The sequence below is a fragment of the Triticum aestivum genome, chromosome 1D, assembly GCF_018294505.1.
Source record: "Triticum aestivum cultivar Chinese Spring chromosome 1D, IWGSC CS RefSeq v2.1, whole genome shotgun sequence".
Lineage (NCBI taxonomy): Eukaryota > Viridiplantae > Streptophyta > Magnoliopsida > Poales > Poaceae > Triticum > Triticum aestivum.
Genome location: NC_057796.1, coordinates 21,324,598 through 21,330,386, shown reverse-complemented (window position 1 = coordinate 21,330,386; position 5,789 = coordinate 21,324,598). Strand labels below are relative to the sequence as shown.

Below are 5,789 nucleotides of genomic sequence, written 5' to 3'. Positions count from 1 at the left end.
CGCTCCCAACCAACCATCCACCGCCGCCGCCCCCCCTCCTCCCAACCATCCACCACCCTCCACTGGACCGCAAGCCACTGCCGACCACTGCCGTCGTCGCCCAGAGCTGCAACCCCGAATCGTGCGTTTCCTCCCCGAGCACGGGTCCGCCTCCTCCACAAGCCCTCGAAGCAGCAGCTCACCGCGTTGGCCCTCCTCTCCAGCGGGCAGCTCTGGCTGCTGAGCATCGACATCGCTAGCGCTGCTGTACTGGTTTCGAACAATTTCTGCGCCTCATAGTACTGCTTACCTGAAGGTATATAGTTGTATCAGATTTCTTACATCATGGACATGTTCCCAGTAGCTGTGTACAAATAGTTTCTACTACTGCTTCCCTCTTTTCCTTGTTTGTTCTGAATGTGCAGCTATACACAATGTGTAGAAGTGTAATAATATTGAAGTAGTAGCACTGAACTATTCTGTCAGTTAGAACAAAGCATCAATTTTTAATTGCTTTGATCTAATAACATAAAAAAAACATAAGCTTTGGAGTAGCAGCACTGAACTATTCTGTCAGTAGCAACACTGAACTATTTTGTCAGTTAGAACAAAGCATCAATTTTCTGTCAGTTTGAAGGTTATTTACTTTGATCTAATAACAGCAAAAACCTGAATAAGTTGTTTAGTTGAGCTTTGGAGTTCATTTTAAGTCTTTGTTTGTTGAGTTGATGCCCCATTTTTGTTTTTGTTTTGCGAAATACGAGATGTGGACAGAACATGTGCTATGCTTTTATGATATAGACTTATGGCAAAGATGTGGACAAAGCACGTGCTATGCAATATCTCACTTAAATTAATATCTCTATGTTACTAACAGTTTGCTCTTGTTTACAAATGCAGTGTATATTTGAGTGGGTGTATTTCCTACAGTATTCCAACTTATATTTTATTAGGTGACTCTAGCTTAACCCTTATTAATTTTACAAGGTGATATTTGTAATTTTTTTAGGCTTAGTGTCACCTATTGTCGGCCTCCTCTACATCCTATCCAAGTGCCGCCTCCTCTACTTCTTTGCCCCAACTGAGAGCATTTGACAGGAGAAAGGTGCGACGGCGCCCGGGTGCCCCGGCACCCGGTTATCCCGTCCGTCCAGCGGCACGAGGATCCGTGCTGAGCACTGTAGAGGCGCAGATGGGTCACTGTAGAGGCGCAGAGTGGTTGCAGCATTAGAGTATTTTGGACCCTTTTTAAAGGAGACAAAGACAGAAGGGAAGGGGCGGTAGGTTTCAGAGTTAGGCAGGGCAGGTCTAGGCATGTCAGGAATCATTTGATCCCACGAGATGGATGAAACGACAGCATACAGCTGCTGCATGCGCCCGTTCATTTTAGAGGAGATTCTCGTTCGCCACGTGTTGTTATGCTTGCTCACTCCAGCTTCCAGCTTCTCTTCTGGGATGTTTTTAATTAGGATGTTTCTCCTGGGATTTAAGTGAGAGAGAGAGAGAGTAAACAGAGAAAAATAATCTTCGATCTGAGAGGAGCTGTGTGAGAGAGACAAGAATTTCTTAGGACGCTTCTTTTCCTGAATTTTAAAAGAAAAAAGGAAGAGAGAGAGAGAGAGGTGCTGTGAGACGTCAGACTCAAAGGAAGAGAAAAGGAAGAGAGAGAGGTGTTGTGTGTCAGAGAGAGAGGTGATGTGAGAGATAGAATAAAAATATAGAATGAAGAGATGTATTGCGTGACAGTCTAAGAGAGGAAAGGACAGAAATGTGGACCGACACCGTTTGCATTTTTCTTTACTACTGGCTGAGATGTCATATCCTGCTGCTCCATTTGAAATCCTCTCAGATTCCCTTGATTAACAACCAGTACATCTGCTAATCTGTTGTTTGCTACAGTACACGACACATATCCCCAAAGACTGGAATCTGTACAAACTGTGCTGATAAGGGGGTGCCTAGGCACCCGGGTGCTGAAAATCCACTCTCCATTTGACAGGTGAGATTACTTTGCAAACTTCTGTCCCTTTTTCTTCAGAGCAGTAACTAGAATGAGTCCAGTTTGTTTATCTTGGCCCAACTGGTACTATCTTTGCCATCCTATAGCCCAAGTTTTTTTTTTATGTTGAAGAGATCTTCCATTTACCAATGACTATTATGGTTGATTTCTTAAAAGTCTTTGCCTCAGAGTATGCAGCTGAAAGTGGATTCTAAGTTCATGGAAAAAGCAGCAGTGCGACCACAAGCAAACTAAGGAGGTCATAATCTTGGTAGTTAACTCTTGGCTATAGTATTTTTCTTTCGGATACATGCTTGCTGCTATTTCAGAACATTGAAACTTCATTTAGCATTTGGTTTCTTATAAGCTTCATGCAAATGAAACTGTAGTGAACATATGGACTGAGCTTTTGCTTGGCCTGTGTATGCATGTCCTGAATGTCCTAAGTCTTTTTATGCATACGATTAGTGGAAGCTTTTACATGTCCAGTGTATGCATGTTTTGGAACTAAGCTTTTGCATGTCTTATGTAGTCGGCATGGTTTTTGAGTCGCTGATTAGTCGCTGTATAGTCGCTGACTAATCGCCAAGTCGTTTTCTAGAAATCAGGGCGACTCGCGATTATACAGCGACTTATGGCGACTATACAGCGACTTTCGTCGACTAATCGCCGAGCCGCAGACTTGACTAGTCGCGACTCAAAAACCATGGTAGTCGGAAGCTTAGTCTTTGATCCAATACTCTTTTTTCCTTGATGCAAGCAAAACGATGTCACATTCTTGATTATCTCTATGGTCCTGCATAATCTTTCATAAATCTAGTTATGTTATGCCGGACTTGCATTGTTTGGGAGAAATGTACCTTTTCATGTGTAAAAAATGGTTGACTGTCATTACACTGTTTAGTATTTTGTACGCAAACATGAATCTTACTACAGATACACACTGGAAGTCTAAAATCATGCTAGTAGAAATAGGTGTTTTGTTAGCTACGCATCTATTTTGTTGAATGCGTCTTGTACAACTCAATTTGTGATTAAATGGTTGTTCTGCATATATGGTTGCCAACCGATTGACCATATAAGACTGGAAACAGTACCACCTTTTTGGCATTTAACTTGTTCTATTTTTGTTACCTTAATAATTTATTTTTGCAGAAAGTGCTAGTGCAGTGGATAAGAACATCGGTACATGTGATTGGGAGCCCAAAAGACTAATAAGAAGGTACTCCCTCTGTAAAGAACTAGAAGAGTGTTTAGATAACTATTTTAGTGATCCTATGATGTCAAAAATTCATACAAGTTGTGGATGTCACTTCTTTTTGTCACTTCCTATTTTGTCTTATGTGCAGTTTTCTAGACGACATTCTATGGAATTTTCACATACATGAAACTGAAATTAATATCAGAGGTAATCAGATGATGTAATTGTGGTCAACTAGATTTGCTTAATTTGTGTGTCAAGGCCTGAAACTGCTGACATTTTATAGTTTCCTATTAAATTGAATATTCACTTGATGCCTTTAAGGAAGTTGATGAGAAATTCTCTTGATGATGTAGACGTCTTTGTTATAAAAAAGTGGGAATGGTGCACTCATTATATTCTTTGAGTGTTGTAAATCAATGTATGCAGATCATGTTTTATAATACATGTACTTTCAATTGTTCTCTTCTTGTTCAGGTTGGAGATGTCCCCGAAGACTGGTCAAGATACCTTGCTGTAACCATATGCTCCGAGCTCAAGTAGAAGACTTACAAGCTTTACTCTCTGTGCTAGTTCCATTCTGTACAACTTGGACGTCTTCAAACTGCATCTGCTAAATTATGATGCAATTCTTTATGTGTAATCTGTGAATAGCATACATTGTAACGATGTAAATGTTTGACTATGAGAATTTATAATATAAATGTGAAGTACATGTGCAGTTTCCTTCTGCCTTATTTGAATGGGTGCCTCATCAATGCAATACTAGAGTGGAATAGTCATATAGGTCGGGGTACTTGTAGCACTGTCACATTAGCTGCCGGGATAGCTATTAATTGCCAGGAGAACAAGTCTGCCGGGGGAAATGTGAACATGGCGGCATAAAAACTGCCGGGAGATCTCTATCTGCCGGGAATTTCGTTCTCGTGGCAGTTCTATCTGCTGGTAGAATATTGTTCCCGGCAGTTTGTATTTCTCCCGGCAGTTTTTCTGTCCTTGCGTTAGTGTTGTGGTGTAGTGTACCAATGCTGATGGCGGTTTCATTTCTTGGTTCTCATGAAAAGTAACTTTTCTAACTTTATGTTACTTCAAGTTGATTTTACTTGCCGGTAATGCTTCCACTAATGAACCAGACAATCTCCTATTAATCTTGTAGGCATATCAGGAAGTTGATATGGACGCCAAAGTGAGAGAAGTAGCCAAAGGTTTTGAATACGAGGCCAAGTCATTTAAGGCTTACGACATGAATGGGTATTGCTTCCACACTGATAAACACATGCGTGAGAGGCCCAACCGAAGGTCAATAAATAGTGCGGTCTATTGTCTAGGGACAGATGGACGTCACTACTATGGAACCATCGAAGAAATTTATGAGCTGCAGTATTGTGGTTTACAAGGAGTGAAGCCCATCGTATTCAGATGTAGCTGGCTCAATCCCGAGAAAGTGAGACGAACCCCTAGTATTGGCTTTGTCAAAGTTGAACGAGCATCGAAATATGCAGGAAATGATGTCTATATTATGGCTCAACAGGCTACACAAGTGTTTTTTCTCCCATACGCGTGCATATCTACGGAATATATCGATCTCTTGATGTGGGATGTCGTGTACAAGGTACCCCCGCGTATCAAGGTACCTACCCCAAACAAGGACGATTACCATATAAACCCTAACACATACGAGGGAGAGTTCTTTCAAGAAGCAGACACTGACGAAGACGAATATGATGCAGTGGAAGATGATGGCGTGCATCACGAACATGATGCTATGGAACATGAGGCCATGGATGACATGGAAGTAGATAATGCAGAGGACGAATACGAGGATGTTTCTGACCCTCGAGATTTGGTATTACTTATGCGATGGCACATGGGGCTAGATGAGGATGAGGGCCCCCTGAAGACTTTGAGGATGAATGTATGAACGGGCGTGATAGCGATGATGAAAGCCCTGATCCAAATGTTGCACCTAATATTGACCCTTATTTCTAACAACTCCATGTAATCGTGTGAGAACTCTATGTATGTGTGTCACAACTCTATGTATTCGTGTGTGTAACAACTCTATGTATTCGTGTGTGCACAACTCTATGTATTCGTGTGTGCAACAACTCTATGTATTTGTGTGTGTAACAACTATATGTATTATTGTGACAATTCCATTTATTCTTCATATGTGATATATTTATTGTATTTACATCAAGTTGTATCATCTGTACTAACTGGTTTGTTCTTCTTCGTATCAGGTGATTGAAACATGACAGGTAGCAACAAGATTCCAAAGGAAAGTTTGAAAAAAGTGAATGATCTGTACAATGATCAAATTGCTCGACCGGTGAAAGCAGTGGCCGCTCCTTCATCGGTTGCCACAACCGCCAAGAAGGCCGAAGGATTGGCGGGTCTAGACACCCGTCCGACAAAACGTGCGAAACAAGTTCGAGTACCACGCGGGGGAGGAGTAGGAGGCGGACGAGGTGGAGGCGGACAAGGAGGGGGAGTAGGTGAGGCAGGAGGAGGAGGCGGACGAGGAGAGGGAGTAGGTGAGGCAGGAGGAGGAGGCGGACGAGGAAGGGGAGTAGGTGAAGCAGGAGGAGGAGGCGGACGAGGAGGTGG

The 5,789-nt window shown here is 42.3% G+C and overlaps 1 long non-coding RNA gene across 4 annotated transcripts; it reads left to right on the top strand.

The window, feature by feature from the left end:
• Window positions 1-6: 6 nt before the first annotated feature.
• On the top strand, window positions 7-3,922 carry LOC123180023 (uncharacterized). 4 transcript variants are annotated; one of them, XR_006490667.1, is made up of 5 exons: window positions 302-1,978; window positions 2,168-2,249; window positions 3,134-3,200; window positions 3,328-3,386; window positions 3,657-3,922. It is a non-coding gene; the product is annotated as an uncharacterized lncRNA (long non-coding RNA). The 4 variants fall into 4 exon arrangements; XR_006490669.1 differs by adding an exon at window positions 7-295 and having other exon boundaries at window positions 880-1,978; window positions 3,134-3,922; XR_006490666.1 differs by lacking the exon at window positions 3,328-3,386.
• The last annotated feature ends 1,867 nt before the right edge of the window (window positions 3,923-5,789 follow it).